The sequence below is a fragment of the Coptis chinensis genome, chromosome 5 (assembly GCF_015680905.1).
Source record: "Coptis chinensis isolate HL-2020 chromosome 5, ASM1568090v1, whole genome shotgun sequence".
Classification (NCBI taxonomy): domain Eukaryota; kingdom Viridiplantae; phylum Streptophyta; class Magnoliopsida; order Ranunculales; family Ranunculaceae; genus Coptis; species Coptis chinensis.
Genome location: NC_141460.1, coordinates 76,225,433 through 76,240,327, shown reverse-complemented (window position 1 = coordinate 76,240,327; position 14,895 = coordinate 76,225,433). Strand labels below are relative to the sequence as shown.

Genomic DNA, 14,895 nt, shown 5'->3' with positions numbered 1-14,895 from the left:
AAGTACAAAGATAAACATCTCGAACAACTAAGCACTCTCTCTCTCTCTCTCTCTACATTCTTCACCATTTTCACTGTTTTTCTCTATCATCAACATTTTCCTCAAACTTAACCTAAAATTGGACATGATAGAGTTAGCTCTCAGGTGGATGTTTTGTTATAATGATTTATCCCCTCAAATTGAAAGTTTTTTCAACTTGAGAAGAAAAACCACTATAACAAAACAAGCACCGTTCTAGATAAGAGAGCTTATGGGTTCAATGGATATGGAATCAAAATCTGAAAAGGAAGTTCTTCTGGACAATGGCTATACCGAGAGAATGTTCATGGGTTTGGAGGGGAGTTCTTGAGATGAGAAGTATAGCAAGGAAGTTTAGTACATACAATATATCCACAGGTGCCACAACTCTGCTATGGCACGTTATCTGGTGTATGAATGCCCCTCTGAAGGAAGACAACACAGCTAAGAATGTCTTCTTTTTCCCAATGGATGCTACAGTAAGTGAACTTATTACAGATGAGTATGGAATCACTTAGTTCATGATCTGCCACAAAGTGTACTCAAGGCTAGCATCTTAGCAATAGAGATCAACACCAACCTTACTGAAGACAGAGTCATTTGGAACCCCCACCCTAATGGCACCTTCTCTTCCAAATCAGCATATGATGCTCTCCGTATTCCAAGAGAAACAGTTAGATGGTACAATATGGTGTGGGGGATGCTAGTGATTCCCAAACATTCTTTCACAGCTTGGTAGCTACTATCGGGAAATTTACCAACACAAGATAGGTTGATCCAGAGGAAAGTGCTAAATTCCTCTAAGTGTTATTTGTGTAATAACTTGAGAGAGAATTCAAACCACCTTTTCTTTGAGTGTTCCTACACAAAGAAGGTATAGAGGAGGGCGAAGCAACACACAAGAATCAATGTACATGCCCCCAAACACCAATAGGGAGTGGATGCAACTTATGAGAATCTGTCAAAGAAACTCTATAGAAGCTGAAGTGTACAAGGTGTACATTTGCGCAGTTGTCAATTATATATGGAAGGAACATAACTTCAGAAGATTCAGGAACATTGCACAAGATTGGCAAGTGGTTACAAGTAGGTTGATCAACAACATGGGAGTATACTTGCAATGTCAGCTAAAAGAGGTGAAGTATTTAGGAGAGCTGAAGAATTTACTGGAGAGATTGGGTGTCATCGCTGAGTACACTATTAAAGTTCCAAAACAATGTATATGGGGGAAACCTCAAAGAGGGATAAAGAAGTTAAATACTGATGGATCACTGAAAGATGAGAAGGGCAGTATTGGTGGTATAGTATTGCTAGCTTATACTGGAGCAGGAGGGTTAAATTCAGTTTGTTCCAAGAACTAAAACCCATTTTGGTAGGATTGCAGGGTTGCTTGAAGATCCAAATACCAAAAGTTGAGGTTGCCTCTGACTCGTTGAGAGCAGTAAATATTTTGAAGGGCAAAGAGAGCCCCATGGAAGTGTGAAGATGTAACTATGGCTATAAGAAAGCCACTGCACCTTTTTGACAATGTTAGCTTCATTTATGTATATAGAGAAGCCAATAGGGCTGCAGATTACCTTGCTTCTTTAGCTAAGGAAGATGTAATAGAGTACTTTGTACCTCCCCTGAACGTGGATCTTATGAACATTGTAGCGGATGACAAAGAAGGGTGTATATATATTAGAACGTAATACAGGTAGATCGAGGTCAGCCATAACCTCAACTCTATTAAAAAAAAAACTTTGGTTCATATACTTTTTTCAAGCTTGCGTACTGAAGAATTGTATATATATATACCTCTCTACCCTTTCTGCAAATGGAAGGTGTTGAAATTCTCCTTTTGGTATTTCAAATTATTTATGTGAGCTTGGTTGAGAAGATGAACAAGTATGTTCTTTCTCTCATTGTATTTTGTGTGATAGTCCTATATTGGTTGGAAAACTCTTGGAAACCAATTTTGCACTCTATATTATTGTTTTAGTCCCACATTAGTTAGTTAGCTCTTGGTGAGTGGCATTGAACCTCTATATAAAGGTGTGTAGTCTTCCACCAAAGCTAATGATTCAGAAACCCAAAACCTTTTCTTTCTCTTCCTCCACCATAGAGAGTCGTTTCCTCCACCAGAGAGAGTTGTGTTGTTGTTCTACAGAGTATCCTAGCCTATTGGAGTGTACTGTTAATAGGTAAAATGATAGTTTTACCTACGAATAAGCGATGGCGCTCAAACGTAAGTAAAACTAAAGCTATTTTGTTGCTTAAATATCAAATTTCTACACTCTCGATGATATTGCAATAAGTGGAGTAGAGAATTCGTTCCACTCCTAGTTCTTTAGAATTAATGTTAACGACGATTATCAGTTCCATCAAAGTCAATGAGAGTACATATTAATGTAATTATGCTAACAACGAGGAAAATAACGTAATCGAAATGTTCTAAATAATAAGATGGCAATTAAAATACTAAGATTTGAATCTAGATAAAGAATTAGGGGAATTTGATTCCACCTTAATTCGACTTAATCAACTAGCGATGAATTATCGTAATCCGAATTGCAATGCTTTCGCTTAGCAATTGGGTCTTTCTAATCCCTAATTGTTCATGGTAATCTCTACCAACTAACAACTAGCATGTGAAGCAATCAAACTCATTCTCATGGTGAACTAATTACTTTCTAGAATGGAATAGATTATTACAAACAATTCTACGCTAAAAACAATCAAGTTTCATCAAAGCTTCCTCAAACCCCTCTAATGGAGGTTTTAGCCTTGAATCATTATACTATCATTTCTAAAACAAGAACAAATAGAACAACTCATTATTGAATAAATGATTAAACTTATAAATCTAATTTAACAATAGTCTAAGATTTGAAATGAATTAAAACTGAATTTAAAACTAATTTGGAACTATGATTATGAATAACTAATTATCAAATTAAAACAAACTAATTATGAATTTAAGACAACTAAATCTAAATAAGAATTGAATCATAAAACTAAGTTGAAATGAAAAACTAATTCTTTATTATAAACTAAATCTGATTCTACATAAAGTTCTACTTTGTTCTAAAACTAATTAATTGAATGTAAAAAAACTAGATCTGGTACTAAGTTATTGGATAATTGCTAAGTAAAAAAACTAGATGCTTAAGAGCTAAGTCGTTGTCTCTCATATGGAGGAGACAAGATCCACAAATTCGTGCATGGGCTGAAGAGCCATGTTTTGGGCCGGAAAATCGAGCCCAAAACCTTATTACTTCAATCTACAAAGGAGTTTTCAGCTAGATTTGACTTCAATAGCCTTTTTGTCCACTTTTATTCCTCTGATTGGATCAAGGCTTGGACCATTAGAAATCTCGTTCCAAGCCGGTCGTTTTGACATAAGGTAGGCCCAATTCCGAGGTCTGAATCCAAAGATACGACCTCCGAAAGTTTTGCTGACTTTTGTGTGCTATTTCTGACCTCGTTAACTTTGACTTTTCAACTTTTACCGGGCTTTAAAAAGGCTTTTTCTCCTTGAATCTTGGCCTTTAATTATAGAACTTCTTAGCAACCAACCATTGCTCCATTATCTCGCAAAAGGGCGTATTTCTGCACATATTCGACTCAAATGCCTGAAATACATAAGAACACGATAACAGTACTAACTCTTACTTATTAATCACATAATTGGTCAAAAAACAATATTGTTAAGGGATTAAAACTACAGTTTTGGGCTCTTATCAAACCACCCCCAAACAGCATTTTGGTTGTCCTCAAGCAAATATGAGAAATTAGAATAAGTGACCAAAAATGGAGTTCTAACTAATCTCGTTTCATCGAGTGCGATTGCATTGACCATATGCAACAAGGCCTTAAACCACTAGGAATTCCCTAGTGGATGAGTTGTAACCTCGTGAGAGTTTTCCAATGAGGATACTCACAAACTTCATCTATACTACAACGACTAAGAAATAAAACTATTGTTTCCTTATTTATGTCTCAATTATCTATGTATCTCACTAGCAATGAATACAGAATAATCAAGTCGAAACCTAAGCTAATATATGCATAATAATCAATCATCTACGAATAAATATATATACAATAAGTAATACTATGAAATGTACTAACAAGTCCGTTTCTGAAATATTTGGAATAGCGTCCTTAAGTAGGTCCTCACATAAATGTCAAGATAAAAACACTCTGATTTTTCCGCTCAAGTTTCACTACTCCAGTATGCAGTGGGCACACTTTACCTTACAATCTCAATGACACACAAGGAAGTCGAAGTCGATCAAACACATCTGCCACTTACTATCACACTAACCTATTCCTAATTGAGCTAGATGTCTTTATTAGGTATTGTGGGGATTAGGTGATGGTTTAAGAATGAAGGAAATTGATATAAGAAAAGAACCAATCTGAGATAATAGAGTCTTTATATTATGTATCTAGAGAAAACCTTGTTCTTTACTTTGCTTCTCCACTTTGTTTCCATCCTTAGCCATTTTTTTTCTTTTTCTTTGGCTTTTGAATCCTTTGATTCTGCTTTTGGAGTTCTAACTCTTTATTATTATTATTATTTTTTATTTTTTTTATTTGGATGGAAACTTTTTTTTCTTATTTGAAACAACTAACAAATTCTTGATTTCAAAGGTCTTTCTCTTTTCTATTCTTCATCTCTATTCTCAGACTCATTCAAAGATGGGTAGGCTGATTTTTATTTTTATTTTGTTTTGTAAAAGGGTAAGGGATTTGTGGGTTATGAAAGGCTCAGAGGGGCGACTAGTGGAAAATAATTCATAAGGTTTGAATTTCTGGCTATATCGATCCAAAGAGGGCCTAAATTCTCGCTTAGGATATGGTATAGTAATCAAGCAAGTGGACGTGTGATTTCTCTATTCGGAATTTACTTCTCCCTTGTGTCATTTCTCAAATATTTCACTCATATAAGGCTTTAGGCTATATTCTCATTGGATTTGTAAAATAAGTACTCTAGCCTAGATTTCAGAAACTTACTGTCAAACAATCATAGATACTCATGCAATATATTTATAGAAAGATGCAAAGATTATTACCTACATATTAACCTAAGTTTCTAAAAACTATTCTAATGCCAAAGCTAACGTGAAACTTCTAGATTATTGTTTCGGCAGTAAACTACTTCAACACAACGAGAGCAATGGTAAAGAACGCACTAAGAAACAGAGGAATTTGATGTTGGGGGAGATGAAACTGAACCAAATAATGGTTGCCTACGTACCCAAGATCTATTCTCTAGGGATCAAGTTTCAACGTAGTTCCTTATGAAAAATAATGTGGTATTTATAGAGGTAGAGTAGAGAGTCCTTGTAGCTCAAGTAATCTTGTTGCTTGAGTAATTGTGATAGAATATAACTGCCAACTGATAATTATCTCTTTGATAAGAAATGAGTCTGGACATAAATCAATATACATTAGTGGCAAGCCATGTGGCTAAGGCTCAGCCTTAAACACATGAGTTAATGGGCTTGTACATTGATCCATGATATTGCGAATTCGGCTTTAGCCCTATTGATTAAATGAATAAAATAGAGACCCCTACTAATGGACGTTTGCCACGTAGGTGGGGGTCGAAACACTGCCCCCTCTTTGTCAGGCGAACAAAGTTCACATGGCAAAGAAGAGAAGATAAATCACGGAAAACGTGAAATAATAAAAGAGTAAGCGGAATGTATAACAAAGTGTCGTGTGAACGTAAACGATAAGAAAATGGACAATCGGAAAAAATTCGTGAATTAGCGGAAATGAAAAAAATTCAAATTAACGATCACGATCGCAAAGGGCGTAGTTAAATAAAAATGGCGAAAATGCACAGATAAAATAAAAGATGCACATAAATAAAATTTCAAAAGAAATTGAGTGCGAACACATGTACATCAACGATTACGTTCAACGCGAAAGATATGTTGACGACGCCGTGCCCGGTGAGAATATCGATCTGACGATGTGAACGTTGAAATTAAACATAGGGGCAATATAGTAATAATAGTAATAAAAGGAATTTAACTACGACTTGGATTCAAAGTTTTCAGATTAAATAAGAATGTAGAGTAGATAAGAATTGAGAGTAGAGATGAAGTTGGAGTTGGAGAAGAATTCCAGTAGCAATGGAAAGCCAGCGCGGAAACCCTATATAAATAGTGGCTATGCTGCCGGTTTTCCCAATCCATGAAAAACTAGAAACTGATCTACAAGAAACAGCCTCTTATAAGAGGTCGTGGTGTATCATACTGCAAGAACCTCCTCTCCCCTCGGTTTGAGAATCCAGAAGATCAGGAAGCTGAATCCGAAGACGCTCTTGACAAAACATACTATGTTTTCCTCCCTCCCGAGTTATGTTTTATTCATCCTCTTCCGGGTTCACTTGTTCGAGGTGCTTAGAGATTGCCTTCAATCATGAGGAGGGTTGAAAGTATGCTTCTTGCTGTTCAGCTCAAGGACATGATTAATTATCCTCTACACCTTTCAAGATTTTAGAAGCCTTGATCACGCATCGTGTCAAGAGACGTTACGCTATGAAAGAGCGAGTTACTTGGGGATGCTTACGAAGTGGGTTGTTAGTAGATTTCTTTTTCTTAAATACCCCAAAAACACAAGGGTCAACTTACAAGAATGAGGCAACAAATGGTGAGTAACATGGTCTGTATCGGTTTGCTTTCAACAAAAGACTTCAATCATTTATCCAAGTGATCGATTTGCTCCATCTAGATGGGCTGCTCCCGAGTACTTCCTGTTTTTTATGAAGAGACTAAGGACGCTTGAGACACATTCATATTTGGTGAGGGAGGCCGCTCTGGCGAGAGACGAGAATCGAGAAAAGGGTCTCCGTGATGATGGAGACAAATACGATATGGAAGATGGGGAGGTTGAGAGTGATTTGAGTTGCTATAGGGTTCTATATAGCAAGACACTTGCAGATGTTGTTGAAGCCTTAATCGGTGTTTATTATGTTGAAGGGGAAGAATCTGCACACCACCTCATGAATTGGATTGGAATTCAGTGGAGTTTGATCCTAAAGAGATAGAACGTACAAACAAGCCATGCAACGCGTCGAGAGAGCATATTGAGGAGTGTTAACTTTGATGCTCTGGAAAGTGCCTTGAATATAAAGTTCGAGATAGGGGTTTGTTGGTGGAAGCTATTACTCATGATTCCGGCCTTCATCCGGGTTTCCGGTTACCAACGACCGGAGTTTGTCGGTGGCTGTCTTGGATCATCTAATTACAAGGTACCTGTTCTTTTACGCATTACCTGTATCTACCTCCGGTAAACGACCGACTTGAGAGCGGCGGCTGTGTAAACAATGAAAACTTTGCTCGTGTCGCAGTTAAGCACAAGCTTCATGTCCACCTAAGGCATGGATCAAGTGCCCTTGAAGCATAGATTCGAGAGTTTGTAAAGGAAGTTCGGGATGAATTATTGAAACCAGTGTTTAATTCCTTTGGTTTGGGAGATTGCAAAGCACCTAAAGTACTTGGAGACATTTTTGAATCCATTCTTTGCACAATTTTTCTTGGCGGTGGTCGACATCGCTTCTTTGTTATGCGGGTATTTCAACCGCTTTTACACGATAATGGTTACTCCCCAAACACTTCCGATGCATCCAAATGAGGGAGCTTCAAGAACGATGCCAACAAAGGCTGAAGGCTTGGAATACAAAGCCACTCGAAATGGCAATCTTGCCCGCAGTGGAGGTTTACATTGATGGTCTTCAAATTGGGAGTGCTCAAAACCCACAAAAGTAATTGACTTCGAATCTGCGGCAACTATCTTTACCCAACAAAATCCATACTCCCTTCGGTCTCCACCAACATTATCTGATATAGCACCATCTAATGAAGGAAACGAGCCTCAAGCTAAGTGAACATGGAAGCCGCTATAACATCCGGACGATGTTGTTATGCAAGCCGGTGGCGCCGATATCAAAACTAGTTTTAAGTTTTGAACTAAAACATGATACGGTGCAACTCCCACAAAGGAAGGGCACCGTACCTTCTTTCCTTTATCTGGTGGGCATTGGAACTTACAAGAACATACATGATATGGTGCGCCCCGTAAAGGAAGAACACTTGCACTGTGTTGAACCGATTTGGCACAGTGAACCCGATTTTTTGAGCTTCTTGACCGGTTTTGACCCATCTGACCCGTTTTCTTGTTTTTTCAAGTAGTAACTACCGTACTATACGGGCGAAAAATACTCGAGAAGAAAATTTGATGACGATCGCAGTCTTGGTGAGGTGGAAAGAAGGTGACAGATACAGTGACTACCTGAAACCGCGTCGATGGTCGCTTAAAAATAATAAAAAAAAAAATACTAGGATTTGAGAAATTTGAAATGGAGGAAGTGTACGAATTTGAAACGAAAGTCGAAGAAGATGAAGTAGTAACGGCTTACTCACAATTAAGTTGCGGGAGTGCAATTTAATCAAAGAAATTGAGAAATTATTGAGTTATTTTGAGCTGCCCGAAGAAGGCGGAGAAAAAGTTCGAGAGAATATGACAAAGCGGTGGCAAAAAATTCGACATGAAACGGTATGTCGATATTTTATTTTTTTTCCAGTTAGCTTCAAATTTTGGTTAAGTCCGAAAGACTTACGAAAAAATTGTATTTATCGTCCGAGGTTGAAACGGGCGAATTACGAGCAAAAGATATTGACGAAAAATTTTGAGCGGAAAGATCACAATGCCGTAGAAAAATAATAATAAAAAGAAGCTGAATAAAGTTTTAAAACAGAAAGTTAACGTAATCGCAATTTTTGCCGCAATGAGAAACAACGGTTATACGAGCCTCGGAAAGTTTAAACTCGAAAGTTCGGGCTTAATGCCTTAGAAAAATAATGAAGCCGCCAAAAATTTCGGTCGGTAAATTTCTCAGAGAAAGATCGTGAGAATGCCTTAGAAAAATAATGATAATGGCGAAAATTTTTCGAGAAAATTTTTAGGAGAAAAGATCGGCACAATGCCATAGAAAAAAAAAATAATGACTTTGACCGAAAAATTTAAACCGGAAATTTTTTAGTAGAAAAAGATCGACGCGATTGCCATAGAAAAAAAATAATGATGGCCGAAAATTTTTAAACTCGGAAAATTTTAATTAGAAAAAGATCGGCCACGATTGCCTTAGAAAAATTAATGAAGTTGACGAAAATTTTTAAACCGGAAAATTTTTTCAGTAGAAAGATCGGCAACGCCACCTTAGAAAAATTAATGAAGTTGGCCGAAAATTTTTCGCCGGAAAATTTTAGAGAAAGATCGACACAATGCCTTAGAAAAAATAATCAATCTGCGAAAGATAGTTAACCGAAAGTGCTAAAAAGCCGGCGAATCTGATTTCGAAGAAAACGAAGATTTACTCGGCGGCCGTAAGATAATTGGTGAGACAATGGATTAGGTAATTGTGTGAATGTAATACCATAGAGCTAAAACTTCTTTTGATGAAAAATAAATAAAAATAAAGTATGTGTTTGCTATTGAATGTTGTTTTTGTGACAGATAACATACCTGTGGAAAATTGACAATGTTGTTGATTTATGTAGTTGAAATGAAATAGAACGAGACGCCCCCATGTAGAGAAAAAAAAACCCCCAATGCGTATTTAAACTTTGCAAAATTAGGCTAACCGAGCATAAAAGCGTTCAAACTTAGGCTGACGAAGCTAAACGTGGTAACCTCGTCAGATTTTGTCGGAACGATAGTAATGGACTAAGCGAGCGTAAAAGCGTTCAAACTTAGACTGACAAAGTTAAATGCGATAACTTCATCAGATTTTGTCGTAGCGATATTAACGAACTAAGCGAGCGTAAAAACGTTCAAACTTAGACTAGTGAAGTTAAATGTAGTAACTTCGTCAGATTTTGTCGTAGCGATAGTAATGAGTAAGCGAGCGTAAAAAGTGTTCAAACTTAGACTGACAAAGCTAAATGTGGTAACTTCGTCAGATTTTGTCGTAGCGATAGTAATGGCTAAGCGAGCGTAAAAAGCGTTCAAACTTAGACTGACAAAACTAAATGTGGTAACTTCGCCACATTTTTTCGTAATGATAGTAACGAATTCCTTGGACATGAAGCTAAACTTAGGTGGACATGAAGCTTGTGTTTAACTACGACTCGAGCAAAGTTTTCATTGTTTACAGCAGCCGCTCTCAAGTCGGTCAAGCGACCAGGAGGTAGATCTGTGTACGTAAAGAACAGGTACCTTGTAATTAGATGATCCAAGACAGCGTCACTGGCAAACTCCAGTCGTTGGTAACAGGAAACTCGAGATGAAGGCCGTGAAGCATGAGTAAAAGCTTCCACCAACAAACCCCCTATCTCTCAACTTTATATTCAAGGCACTTTCGAGCATCAAAGTTAACACTCCTCAATATGCTCTGGGGGCGTTGCATGGCTTGTTTATGCGTTCTATCTCTTTAGGATCAAACTCCACCTGAATTCCAATCCAATTCATGAGGTGGTGTGCAGCATTCTTCCCCTTTCAACATAATAAACACTGATTAAGGCTTCAACAACATCTGCAAGTGTCTTGCTAGATAGAACCCTATAGCAACTCAAATCACTCTCAACCTCCCCATCTTCCATATCGTATTCGTCTCCATCATCACGGAGACCCTCTTCTTCGATTCTCGTCTCTCGCAGAGCGGCCTCCCTCACCAAATATGAATGTGTCTCTGCGTCCTTAGTATCTTCATCAAAAACAGGAAGTACTCGGGGAGCAGCCCATCTAGATGGAGCAAATCGATCGGCTTGGATAAATGATTGAAGTCTTTTGTTGAGCAAAACCGATATAGGACCATGTTACTCACCATTTGTTGCCTCATTCTTGTAAGTTGACCCTCGTGTTTTTTTGGGGTATTTAAGAAAAAGAAATCTACTAACAACCCACTTCGGGTAAGCAACCCCAAGTAACTCTGCTCTTTCATAGCGAATGTCTCTTGACACGATCGTGATCAAGGCTTCTAAAATCTTGAAAGCGGTAGAGGATAATTAATCATGTCCTTGAGTGAACGACAAGAAGCATACTTTCAACCCTCCTCATGATTGAAGGCAATCTCTAAGCACCTCGAACAAGTGAACCCGAAGAGGATGAATAAAACAAAACTTCGGGAGGGAGGAAAACATAGTATGTTTTGTCAAGAGCATCTTCGGATTCGACTTCGATCTTACGGATTCTCAAACCGAGGGGAGAGGAGGTTCTTGCAGTATGATACACCACGACCTCTTATAAGAGGCTGTTTCTTGTAGATCAGTTTCTAGTTTTTCATGGATTGGGAAAACCGGCAGCATAGCCACTATTTATATAGGGTTTCCGCACTGGCTTTCCATTGCTACTGGAATTCTTCTCCAACTCCAACTTCATCTCTACTCTCAATTCTTATCTACTCTACATTCTTATTTAATCTGAAAACTTTGAATCCAATTCGTAGTTAAATTCCTTTTATTACTATTATTACTATATTGCCCCTATGTTTAATTTCAACGTTCACATCGTCGTATCGATATTCCGCTGGCACGCGTCGTCGACATCACTTTCGCGTTGTTACGTAATGCGTTCGGTACAGTGTTCGGCACTCAATTTCTTTTGAAATTTTATTTATGTGCATCTTTTATTTTATCTGTGCATTTTCGGCCATTTTTTATTTAACTACGTCCTTGCGTATCGTATACGTTAATTTGAATTTTTTTCATTTCCGCTAATTCACGAATTTTTTCCGATTGTCCATTTTCTTATCGTTTACGTTCACACGACACTTTGTTATACACTCCGCTTACTCTTTTATTATTTCACGTTTTCCGTGATTTATCTTCTCTTCTTTGCCATGTGAACTTTGTTCGCCTGACAAAGAGGGGGCGGTGTTTCGACCCCCACCTTCGTGGCAAACGTCCATTAGTAAGGGTCTCTATTTTATTCATTTAATCAATAGGGCTAAAGCCCAATTCGTAATATCATGGATCAATGTACAAGCCCATTAACTCATGTGTCTAAGGCTGAACCTTAGCCACATGGCTTGCCACTAATGTACATTGATTTATGTCCAGACTCATTTCTTATCAAAGAGATAATTATCAGTTGGCAGTTATATTCTATCACAATTACTCAAGCAACAAGATTACTTGAGCTACAAGGACTCTCTACTCTACCTCTATAAATACCACATTATTTTTCATAAGGAACTACGTTGAAACTTGATCCCTAGAGAATAGATCTTGGGTACGTAGGCAGCCATTATTTGGTTCAGTTTCATCTCCCCCAACATCAAATTCCTCTGTTTCTTAGTGCGTTCTTTACCATTGCTCTCGTTGTGTTGAAGCAGTTTACTGCCGAAACAATTATTAATCGAAAGAAAACAATACCAATATTCCTAAGTGAATAGCATAAACTTTTTATTTATGTTTTTTTTTTTTTTTTACTAGAAAACAAGTGCATACTATACATATCTATATCCTAACATATGCCTTAAATTACACGTGTTTTAATGTCACCCCCAAACAAGAAGCATGCTTTGTCCTCAAAGTATTGAAATAAAAGGGGTAGAAAAATACCATGGAAACGCGTGAAATTTTGGAACATCTGCAAAACAAGGTTAAAACATACTAATATAAAAAAATAAAAACAGATGCAACTCTATATGAGTTCCACCCGTTATGGGGTTAACAAGAGTAAATTGCTAGGGACATAAGCAAACACTAACTGAAATTAAAAACTTACCTCTTATCCCCAGCATTTAAGCGTCATCCTCCTCCTCTTCATAGGAGCGAGGTTCTCTTGCGTCCTGCCACGCTATGATAACTTGCCATGCCCTTCGCCGTGTATCATCAACCCGTGCTAACCAGTCAAGTATTACTTGGTATGATGGGGTGTAAGGAGCAACCAAATGAGGTTGCACTTGCCATCCCAGCCAAGTCATAACTCAGAATAAATGAACCACGTAATTGGTGGGTCTCATGATTTCAACCCTAACCCAATCTGTGAACTGGGTACAAAATTCAGGTAAACAACTGCGCATGATGCGGCAAACCAAAACAGGCATAAGAAGATACTTATGTCTCATGCTATGGGCTCTCTTTAAACTAGCCACTAAAACTCTGGGAATGTCATATAGGCGGCATCCCTCAGTGAAAGCAAGGAAAACGTCACTAGTGGTACTATTTGCAGAAGTAAACTGCCACTCCCCTAAAATATTCATCAGGATGAATAACATGGTGGTGCCTACATTCAGGGACAGGCTACCAAGGGCTATGTTATATCTCCCTTGGTCTATTACACGAAACACCCCTCCCCCATAATACTCATGCAAATATGCATAGTTATAGAGGTATGCATTATCAATCATATATCCCCACGTCTTTGTAGGATCAGGCAAAGGCAATCCCGAAACTAACGCTACCAAAGACTTACTGAATTCCATTGTCGTGTCATTAATTACAATGGAGAATTTTTGTTCTCCATCAGGTTGACAAAAGAAATTAACATTATTGTAGAAATATGCAGTAAGCTGAGGTGAATACAAGTCGTCATCTCTTACCAGTAGATGTCGCCATCCTAACTACAAGATCCTGTCGCGAAACCAACCTTCATAGGTCTCGCTTCCCAACAAGTTTTCGAAAGACTGCTCAGGTATGACTGTAGGAGATGTTATCACAATAACTACTCTCTAGAAGAGCTGCAAACAACCCTAGAAATCTAACCAAAAATCATAAATTTATAGTGGCTGCGAAGGTCAGGGCGCGGGGTGCGCTTCAAAATGGCCTTTGAAAGGCGTGGGTCGCGCTCCTTTCTAAATCAAGTTACAGGTGTTTCAGCGCTAGGCACGCTCAGAAATGGTCTTGGTAGGGTGTGAGGCGCGTCCATGTACTCTGGGCAGGATGAAGTGAAAAACAAAAGGAAAAATTTAGAGGTTCAAGGTGAGAGATGCAAGTGAGATGTGTGGGTTGTGAGTGTAAAATGAATCAAGTATATATAGGGTTTTTGTTTCTAAAATGAATCAACAAGTTGCCAAAAAAATTTAAGGCAATTGCCGGAAACAAAATATTTCCAAAACCTAAAACTGAAACAACCCAGATTCATTATTCCAAAACAAACCTAATATCTTTTAGATTGAATTTAGAATAGCAACTTCCTAACTCATTGAAATTTTATCGTACCACAATATCTAATCCTAGCCACACCAATATTGGCAGAATTCTTAACCAACTCATTGCAAAATTATTTCTAAAATGGTGGATCAGATAAAAGCAATGCTAAAAATAATAATACCCCCCCCCCCAAACAATTCGGGAAGGTGGGATTTACGCAAAAACTCATCGCATGATTAGACAAAACCCAATTTAAATTAAAATAGAAGTTCAAATAACAATTAACTATAGAATTCAAATTGAACTAATGAAATTAACAACTTAACATCCAAACTACTAAAAACAATAAAAACAACATGAAAACAACAAATTTCTTAAACCACTAGCCACGAGATGAAGATGGGCCCTGAGACGAAGAAGGTCCATGAGATGAAGAAGGTTCATGAGACGAAGAAGGGCCAGACGCCTCCTCAGAAGAAGAAGAACCCCCCTGGGGTGGCAAGCGTTCTAGCATTTCTACTCAGAACTTGCGTTGTACCTCCATAAATTCTCTCATCTCTACCCAATGCGCATCCTCACGCTGGACGAGAGTCTCCATGTTAGCCTGGTGATCCGATTGACCATCGTTGAGCAATTCAAAATTCGTCTGAAGGTTCTTTTGGTTATGTTGCATTCTAACCAGCCTAATCTGTAAGTCTTGACAAATATTATTAAGGGAACGCAAGCCACGATGCAGCACTGACATGCGTTCTAAATTAGAAGTACACCTCTCCAAGGCATT

The 14,895-nt window shown here is 38.0% G+C and overlaps 2 pseudogenes; one reads left to right on the top strand and one right to left on the bottom strand.

The window, feature by feature from the left end:
* The first annotated feature begins 1,121 nt into the window (after positions 1–1,121).
* On the top strand, positions 1,122–7,787 carry LOC147498977 (endoribonuclease Dicer homolog 1 pseudogene; annotated as a pseudogene).
* A 27-nt stretch (positions 7,788–7,814) lies between these two features.
* On the bottom strand, positions 7,815–14,859 carry LOC147498976 (endoribonuclease Dicer homolog 1 pseudogene; annotated as a pseudogene).
* Between the last annotated feature and the right edge of the window lie 36 nt (positions 14,860–14,895).